Source organism: Lathyrus oleraceus, chromosome 2, assembly GCF_024323335.1.
Source record: "Lathyrus oleraceus cultivar Zhongwan6 chromosome 2, CAAS_Psat_ZW6_1.0, whole genome shotgun sequence".
Classification (NCBI taxonomy): Eukaryota; Viridiplantae; Streptophyta; class Magnoliopsida; order Fabales; family Fabaceae; genus Lathyrus; species Lathyrus oleraceus.
The window spans coordinates 427678172-427688806 of record NC_066580.1 but is presented as its reverse complement, the minus strand read 5'-3'; the positions used below and the strand labels follow the sequence as shown (position 1 = coordinate 427688806).

The 10635-nt window shown below is 39.5% G+C and overlaps 1 non-coding gene across 1 annotated transcript; it reads right to left on the bottom strand.

The window, feature by feature from the left end:
• Window positions 1-5990: 5990 nt before the first annotated feature.
• LOC127124843 (small nucleolar RNA R71) lies at window positions 5991-6097 on the bottom strand. Its single transcript, XR_007804321.1, has one exon. It is a non-coding gene; the product is annotated as a small nucleolar RNA R71 (small nucleolar RNA).
• Window positions 6098-10635: the final 4538 nt, after the last annotated feature.

The window sequence follows — 10635 nt, the reverse complement described above, 5'->3', positions numbered from 1 at the left end:
TTATAATCGAATTCATAAACATATTTGAAGTTTTGCATGTGAATTTAAGTGTGCCTGAATATTGTGAATGCTGAACCATGTAATTACGATTGGATGCCATAAGCCATGCAGCAGGTTGAAGTCGTACTGTTCTGAAATTCGAAACTCGCAGCCGCTCGCTAGCACATCGCTAAGCGAGCACGTAGCGAGTATTCGCTAGGCCTTCGCTAGGCGAGGCAGAAGCGAACGCGACAGTCGCTAATATTTTGATTGTTCTGTTCTATGCTTATCTGATTTGTTCCATTTTAATCATACGTTATTTTGCCTGACATTCTTACTGCTGTTTTGTTTCTTTTGCGGTGTAATCCTCGATTGCACCCTGATTTGGTATCCTGACCTGTGTGCTGAATGTTGTAAAGGTTCACATATTCCCAGGAACCAGTGGCTTGCTAGGTATTCCACTTTATTTGTGGGATACCCTTGTGGAGATTCATCCTAAATTACCTAGTTGATTTTAATGTGGAGATTCATCCTAAATTGCCTAGTTGATTTTAATGGGGAGATTCATCCTAATTGTTTAATCGATTTTAATGTGGAAATTCACCCCAATTACCTAATTGACTACGGCTATCTAATTAATTGTAAAATTTTGCCTTTAAATAAGTGATCTTGGACCTCTCTTTGTTACCCTACGATTACGGTATTACGGTCATGTCCCGCGAATGTGGGGATACACTTAGCAAAGACCCTTCGGTTAAATCATCATAGTCCCTCGAATGTTGCCTTTGTCCCTCGATGACCCTTCGATATAGCCTACGGTTAAATGATGATAGTCCCTTCGAATGCTAAGGTATCCTCACAACTGTTGCCTTCAATGACCAATCGATGACCCTACGATGACCCTTTTACATCCAAAGGATAAAACTAATTACTTCTCAATAGTAAGGACAGTTTTACCCTCATAAGGATAGGAAATGCCCGTAAAGACCTTGGGTAGGTATAACTCTTAATTGCTTATTCACAACTTAAAATAATTTTCACACCTCACACCTTTCAAAACATCTTTTTAGAAAATCACCACTTGACATACATTCGTACTAGGATCATTGCCGAGTTATATTTTTCTAAACGACTTTCAAAACCAAACGAGATAACCACTTTGTATACATTCATTCAAGAATCATTACAAAGTTAAATTCCCCTTTTCAAAACCTTTCCTACACATTTCTCAAACACTTTTTCAAACTAGAAAAACATAAATGATTAAGCAATTAAGAGCCCATGGATGACCATGGATACAAAGGGTGCTAACACCTTCCCTTTGTATAATGTACCTCCCGAACCTAAAAATCTAAATTAAGGTCTTTCCTGTTCTTTTCCACCTTTCCTTATGGGATAAAAGAAAAGTCGGTGGCGACTCTTGCTAACCGCGACATTTGCTTTCCAAAAGCAAAAACACAAAAAGTCCAGTTCACCGTATGACAATGCCAACTTTAACTACTGATTCCTTAGTGACCATGAGGCAACAAAAGGACGAAAAGTTGAATATGTTGACATAACAAATAGGTACGGTGTTTAATCCCTTGATTCAAAACACCACCTAAAGTTACCAGTAGTTACCCCACCAGATAGGCAGGATTGTTGACTTTTTTGGGGTACCCCTGATGTCGGTTGTGCAACCACCTGTTAACTAAGTTCTAGATAAATAACCTCCATTGGAGATGGTCGAAAGGAACCAAACCCAGAATGGTCCTAAAATGCTTATGGTTCCCAGAAACCAGGACGTCGACCAAGTACTTAGAAATGTCCAACTAAATAATTTTGGGGGGCAAAATAACATAGCTAACGTGGTCGAACAGATTTTGGCCCAAAATAGCCTCAACGCTGGCCTTCATTGGCCTAATTATGTGTCCCTTCTGTCGGAATACATTCGAGAAACCGAACTCTCCAAGAGGTGGAAAGTCCCCAAATTCACCAAGTTTTTTTGGTGAGACTAAGGAACCCACGGTCAAACATGTTGTTAGATACGAAACTGAGGCAGGGGACATGACAAATAATGAGAATTTAAAGATTAAATACTTTCCAAAATCTCTGACAAAAAATGCTTTTACATGGTTCACCACACTCCCTCCTAATTATACGAAAACTTAGATCCAACTAGAAAGAGTGTTCCACGAACAGTTCTACATGGGATTTTCAAAGATTAACCTTAAGGAACTAGTCAGCGTTGGGCATAAAATGCCTGAATCGATTGATGATACTTGAACATGTTTAGACTTCTAAAAGTGATATGCTTTACGCTTGTCTCTGAGCATGAGTTGGTCAAAATGGTTGTTGGTGGTTTAGACTATTCCATTAGTAAGAAATTAGACACTCGGTATCTAAGAGATATGGCTCAACTAAAAAATAAGGTTTGACAGGTCGAACGGTTGAAGGTTGAAAAGGCCAGGTAGAGTAAGTACAATAAAAAATAAAAAGTTGTTTATGTCGAGATATACGAGATAGATAACTTATCTGACACAGACAATGACTTTTTCGAGGAGAATGAGGTCAACATGGGAGAATTGAAGCCAGGACCTCCTTATGTGTGTAAATTATTAAAACCTTCAAACGGAATCCAATTGAACCAAAAAATGAAAAATTTGTCACAAAAACTTACACTTTCGACGTGACTAAATGTGACAAAGTTTTCGACCTTCTAGTGTCTTATGGCCAGATAGTAATCCCCAGGGAATTGAAAACTTTGTCGTTAGAACAAAGAAAGAAAAAAGGTTTTTGTAAATTTCAATATTTTCTTGGACATAAAACCTCACAATGTGTGCTTTTCAGGGATCTAGTTTAGAATATGCTGAAGGACGGAAGGCTCAATTTTGCTTAAAAGAAAAAGTTTCGACCAGATGGTGAACTTTATCCTAAGGTTGATGAGGCTTTGTTCATTGAGCCTATGGACGTGTTCATGGTGGACATAATTGAAAGCTCGGAGGGGATGAATCTGACTATGAATAGCAGATGAAAGTTGTTTTTCCCAAAGCTGGGGAGGAACTTATGGATTTTTTAAATAGATGCAAAATGAAGGATTCGGAGGTGATATTATGTCCATGTTGTAGTGTCATCTTCGACAAAGAAGCGACAAAGGAGTTGGAAAAAACCAACCATGATTAGTCAAAGAGAGTTGCTCGACAAGACAAACACAAAGAATTCTTCTTTAACAAGAGTGGAGTCCCTCAGAAGACTTACGAACCTAAGACTTATGTGTCATCTGTTGATGTTTCTGTCAAAGAGTTATCTGGACCTGGAGGGAGGACAACCGCTGAAAAGGGAAAATGGAAGTAAATTGAATTTAATGGCGGATCTTCCTACCTTGAGAATTCCCAAACTTTCAAGAAATATTTCTCTGTTTTAAGAAACTGCACCCCATGACCCACTCTTAGTGGAAAAGACACAAAAAAACAAAAAGGTTGCCTCATAAGAGGCAAGTGTGAGTAAGAAAATTAGTGTCCAGACTATGGCTGATGGATAGAAGCCAAAGAAGCCTATCAAACAAAGGTTGTTTCCTCCACTACCACCAGTGGTAAAAAATGAACCTAAAGTTTTTGTCAGGTCTGATGAGGAAATGGCTAGCAACAAATTCGACTATGGGTCAGAGGATGAGTTAGATATCATATGTAATATGATATCAATGCTGCCATTTGAGCATGATACAATTAGTGAGGTGGCTGAAAAGGAAGATGGGTTGGCAAAAGAAATGGCTACCCATAAACCTTTATGCTATTATTGATAACGCGAAAATGCATCAGATATTTGCCTTGATTTACACTCAAAGATCATACCACTTTAGTTAATATTCCGATTATTCTGCAAGTATTCGAGTTGTTTTTGCAGGTATTTAAATCTCCAAGCATTAATGAGCAAAATATAGAAAAGGAAGAAAAAGAAGAAGAAACAGATGAGAAAGCACAGAAAAACCAGAAAAACCAGAATGCAGAATTTGCTGATGTGACGACCGTCACAAGATGCATGACGATCGTCATAGCCCAGCCTGTGACGACCGTCACAGGCCCATGACGAGCGTCACACGGCCAAATTTTACGCTTTGAAACAGTCATCAGAGGCACCCAAACGTGCCTAAATTCTCTCCAACAGAATGGCTCCCCCGTGGACTCCGCATTCAACCAGTCTTCCTTAATTTTCTCTCCTGCCAAGACCTACCAAAGCAATATATAAAGGACCTAAGTTGGAAAAATTGAAGAGCCTACACTTACGCTCTACAAATATTTTTTTTACAGCATTCTAGCTTTTTAGTTATTTTCTTTTCATCAACTTTGTTTCCGTTGCCTTCATTCATTTTACTATTCCTTTTTGGAATTCCCGTTTTCTCTTTTCCTTCCCGTTTTCCAGTTAGCCATAGTAGTAGTTTCCTACACTGAGGAACTACTACACTTTATTTAATTTAGTAAGCAATTGTATTATAGAAGCAGAATCCTACCGACTTGTGGAGGACTGCTCAAGTACTCCAAGATTCGCCGTACTCTGTTTAATCCAATTGCCAGGTTTTTATTTAATTGTTATTATTATTGCCCAGTTACTATTATAATTATGTCTGTTGCACTGCTAATCTATTTATGCTCTACGTTTTCTCTATTTAACATGTCCGGCTAAACTACCGGTATCGGTATGTAGCAATTTAATTAGATAGGATTTAATAATAATCGATGAAAACTCTTTTTCTCAAACAATCTTTTAGGATGAAGTTTTTAATTTGAATTTAATTAACTTTGTCACAAAAGTGAGGAGCTATTTAATAGGATTTTGCCACGAGAGTGGGAAATTAACTAAGGTGAGAACCAACAATCGCGAGAGCGTGAGGCTCGAGCTGGATAGTAAAAATTAGGCATTGAGTTTAAAAACAGCGAGAGCACTTTAAAAGCAATTAGAACTTATTTATTTCAAAAAGTAATTTTAACTTCAAATGGGACAGCGGGAGCGTACATTCTGACTTAAAGCTATAGGCCGAATCAACAATCACGAGAGTGTGAGATAAAGTCTTTTAAATAAATATTTTCTACTGAAGGATATTTGGCATTTAAACTATTCACCGGTGACTTATCGAATCCCTGACAATTAATGCGTTGCATACTGATTCCTTTCATCAATTCTTTCTTAAAACTAAATTTCTCTTAGATTTGATACTTTGCACCTAAACTTCTATTAATCATTCCCTTAGCTAAACATAGTGACGTTAGTAACACTAGTTTGACCATAGGTCCCTGTGGGATCAATATCTTTTAAAACTAAAACGACGGGATTGTGCACTTGCAGTCAAGTACCCGATAGACTATAATTTATATATAGTCAGATCAAGCATCAAGTTTTTGGCGCTGTTGTCGGGGACCTGATATTGTCGAATAGTGCGATTCTTTCGTTGCACGGTATAGACTAAGGTAAAAATAAAAACTAATTTCCCCGATTGTATGCCAAGTACTCGCTCACAAGGCGATAACTTAGCACCACCAATCCCAGAATTAGAGCGTTTCTTATATGTAAGACGCCGAATACAAGAATATCAACAAAAGTACGATATTCCCGATATCTTCTCTCCTACTAAACCAGAAGAAAAACCAACCATGGATGAAGAAGGACCACATAAACGTCCTCTTAAATTCTACACTACCCCATCCCAACAAGAACCTCATAACAACATTGTTGCCCCCGCTATCAATCGAAACAATTTCGAGCTGAAACCCTCACTATTATCAGCCGTCCAACAACATCAATTTGCTGGAAATCCTACGGACGATCCTAATGAACACTTGACCAAGTTTGTTCGGTACGCAGACACTGTAAAGGCAAATGGCGTATCTTAAGATGCGATAAGACTGCGCCTCTTTCCTTTCTCACTAAGAGACAGAGCTTAGGCTTGGTTGCAATCCTTGCCCTCCAACTCAGTTACAACATGGGAATAATTGAAGAATGTTTTCTTATCCCGATATTTTTTGTCGAGCAAAACTGCTATGCTGAGAGCTCAAATCAATGGATTCCAGCAAAAAGATGTAGAATCTCTCTACGAAGCGTGGGAGAGATACAAGGACATGATAAGGATATGTCCACATCACGGTCTCGAAGACTGGGTGATCATTCACACATTTTAAATGGGCTTCTGTATAACACGAGACTGACAGTAGACGCTGCCGCGGGCGGTGCACTTATGGACAAGCCATACAACGAAGCCTATCAACTCATTGAAAACATGGCCCAAAACCATTGCCAATGGGGAGGTGAAAGAACTCCAGTAGAAAAGTCCCAAACAAAGGGTGGAATGTACGAAATCAGTAGCCTTGACCATGTTCATGCCAAGGTAGATGCCATTGTTCAAAAATTAGACAACTTGACCATACCACCCGCAACCACCGTGGCTGCTGTAACTCCAAACTGTGAGTTATGTGGAAACCCTGGACACACTGCACAAGAATGTCAAATATTAGCAGGAGTCCCAACCGATCAAGTGAATTATGCACAAGGAAATCCCTATTCGAATACCTATAACCCATGTTGGAAAAACCATCCAAATTTTTCGTATAAGAATAACAACGCCCTGTATGCACCTGGCCAAGCACCAGCTGTTCCGCCTGGATATCAAAAGCCAGCTAATAATGCTCCTAACATGCCTAGGAAGTCAAATCTCGAATTAATGATGGAAAGTTTCATAGCTACCCAAGCTCAAACAAACAAAGACTTCTTGAACCAAAACATACATACTAGCGAGCAACTTAAACAACTAGCGAGCAAAGTAGACGCCTTAGCCACCCACAATAAAATGCTTGAAACACAGATTTCACAAGTGGCTCAACATCAAGCATCTACAACCGCTCTGGCTGGAACATTTCCTGGACAGCCGCAACCTAATCCAAAAGGACATACAAATGCCGTTATACTGAGGAGTGGAAAAGAAATAGACGGACCCGTAGATCCAAGACTCCAAAACCCTGCCATGTACCAAAAACCAGACAAAACCTCAACTGAGCAGATGAATGAACCAAAGGAAATAGAAGATAATACCCGAGAGGCCGAAGAGAAAGAAAAACCTTATGTGCCTCCGCCTCCTTATAAATCACCCATTCCGTATCCTCAAAGACTTGCAAGTTCTAAATCCACGAGTCAATTTAGGAAATTTGTTGAACTTCTGAAGCAATTAAACATTACAATACCCTTTACAGAAGCCATCACACAAATGCCCTCATATGCCAAATTCCTTAAGGAAATCCTATCCAATAAGAAAAATATTGAGGATAACGAAACAGTTACACTTACTGCAGAGTGTAGCGCAATAATCCAAAACAACATGACTCCCAAACTAAAAGACCCAGGTAGTTTTTCCATACCCTGTGTCATTAGAAAATTCGTCATAGATAAAGCTCTATGCGATCTAGGAGCCAGCATTAGTGTAATGCCCTTAACCATCTGTAAAAGGCTCAGTATGGGAGAACTAAGACCAACCAAGATGTTCGTTCAATTAGATGACCGCTCAATCAAATATCCTATCGGTATACTAGAGAATGTCCCCGTACGTGTAGGACAATTATATATTCCTACAGACTTCATAATCATGGACATCAAAGAAGATGCCAGTACACCCATCATACTAGGAAGGTCATTCTTGGCTATCGCCGGAGCCATAATAGACGTAAAGAGAGGTAAGCTAACATTCGAAGTTGGAGAGGAAAAGGTTGAATTCATCTTGACCCAATTCTTACATGCGCCAACTATAGACGACACCTGTTATCTACTTGATGTCATAGACGAATGCGTGAGAGAGATGGAGATACAAGAAACCACATACTCTGATATAATGAAAATCCAAATCCCTCCAATCTTTGAAGACGATAATTGGCATGAACCATACCAAAATGATAGTCTAAGCGAATGCTTAACACTTACACCCAACCACATGCCATTGCCCAAAGAAACCTGACTTAGAATTAAAAGCACTACCAAAGAACCTAAGATACGAATTCCTAGACACTGAACTGAAAAGACCAGTAATAGTCAACGCTGACTTGGGACAGATGGAAACTGAAAAGTTACTAGATGTCTTAAGAAAATATCCAACTGCGTTAGGATATAACATCGCCGATCTAAAAGGAATAAGTCCCTCTATCTGTATGCATCGCATTATGCTGAAGGAAGATTGTAAGACCTCTAGAGAACACCAGAGAAGGATCAACCCAATCCTAAGTACGGTAGTCAAGGATGAAGTAAAGAAGCTACTAGATGCTGGAATCATATACCCGATCTCCGATAGTCAATGGGTTAGCCCCGTTCATGTAGTACCCAAGAAATGGGGTGTTACGGTTGTTAAGAACGAGAAGGGTGAATCTATAGCACAAAGAGTTGTGACCGGAAGTAGAATGTGCATCGACTATAGAAAACTAAACAAAGACACTCGGAAAGATCATTTCCCTCTACCCTTCATTGACCAAATGCTTGAACGATTGGCTAAGCACTCTCACTTCTTCTATCTAGACGATTATTCAGGATTCTTTCAAATCCCAATCCATCCTGACGACCAAGAAAAGACTACCTTCACATGCCCTTATGGTACATTCGCTTACCGACGAATGCCATTTGGATTATGCAACGCTCCCGCAACATTTCAAAGATGCATGATGGCAATCTTCGTCGATTTTATAGACGACATCATGGAAGTCTTTATGGACGACTTTTCTGTTTGTGGGCAGAGTTTCGAAGGATGTCTATCAAACCTTGAAATGGTACTCGAAAGATGCATGAAAGTAAACCTCGTTTTAAACTGGGAGAAATGTCATTTCATGGTTCAACAAGGAATCGTGTTAGGTCACATGGTATCTGATAGAGGAATTGAAGTAGACAAAGCTAAGATCGAAATCATAAAGAACCTTCAACCTCCGAAAACTGTACGAGAAATACGAAGCTTTTTAGGGCACGCCGATTTCTACTGACGTTTCATTAAAGATTTCTCGAAAATTACCAAGCCACTTACAGGTTTATTAATGAAAGACGCTGATTTTATCTTTGATGAAAAATGCTTAACAGCGTTCAACCAATTGAAAACATCTTTAATCACCGCACCCATAATGCAACCACCTGACTGGAGATCACCTTTCGAAATCATGTGTGATGCGAGTGATTACGCAGTAGGCGCGGTACTAGGACAAAGAAAGGATAAGAAGCTTCATGCTATTTACTATGCAAGTAGAACACTAGATCCATCCCAAATGAACTACGCCACCACTGAAAAAGAACTTTTAGCCGTCGTGTTCGCCTTGGACAAATTCCGTTCCTACCTGGTAGGGGCGAAAATTATCATCTATACCGACCACGCCGCTATTAGATATCTGCTAAGTAAGAAGGATGCCAAACCAAGACTTTTAAGATGGATCCTGCTCTTACAAGAATTTGACTTAGAGATAAAAGATAAGAAAGGTACTGAAAACGTAGTAGCAAACCACTTATCATGAATCGAAGGGAATAAACCTGAACAAATTCCAATTAATGATGATTTCCCTTACGAACGACTCATGGCCCAAATGGAAAGCGATATGTCTGAACCAACATTAAACGATACAGAAATAGAAGAATCCGTGGAAGAAATACATGTGAATGCAACTCTGCCATGGTATGTTGATTTTGTCAACTACCTAGCTGTCGGAGTACTTCCACCGGACCTATCTTACCAACAAAAGAAGAAATTCTTTCATGATCTAAGACAGTACTACTGGGATGAACCTCTGCTTTTCAAAAGAGGTATCGACGGTATTTTCCGTCGATGTGTTCTTGAGAATGAAATAGATGATATAATCTCTCATTGCCATTCCGCTCCCTATGGAGGGCATGCAAGTACCTCAAAGACCTGTACTAAGATCCTACAATCGGGCCTCTTTTGGCTCACTCTATGGAAGGATGTCCATAATGCGGTTATAAAATGCGACTGGTGCCAACGCACTGGCAACATCTCAAGACACGATGAAATGCCACAAACAGGAATCTTAGAAGTGGAAGTCTTCGATGTATGGGGGATTGACTTCATGGGACCATTCCAAGCTTCTTTTGGTAATAAGTACATACTCGTTGCGGTCGACTATGTTTCAAAATGGATCGAGGTTGTAGCTTCTCCGACAAATGACACACGAGTAGTGATTAAGTTGTTCAAGAACATCATCTTTCCTAGATTCGGTGTGCCAAAACTTGTAGTTAGTGATGGTGGCTCTCATTTCATATCAAACATTTTTGGAAAACTTCTTCTGAAATATGGAGTTCGACACCGTGTAGCAACACCTTATCACCCACAAACTAGCGGGCAAGTCGAAGTCTCGAATTGAGAAATCAAACAAATTCTAGAAAAGACTGTAGGAATATCCAGAAAAGATTGGTCATCTAAACTAAACAAAGCTCTGTGGGCCTATAGGACGACTTACAAAACCCCAATAGGAACCACACCCTTTAAACTAGTCTATGGTAAATCATGTCATCTCCCTGTGGAATTAGAACACAAAGCATATTGGGCAATTAAGACCCTAAATATAAACTATACTTCCGCAGGTGAGAAACGAATTCTGGACATTCACGAATTGGAAGAACTGAGACTAGACGCCTATGAGAATGCCATGATATACAAAGAGC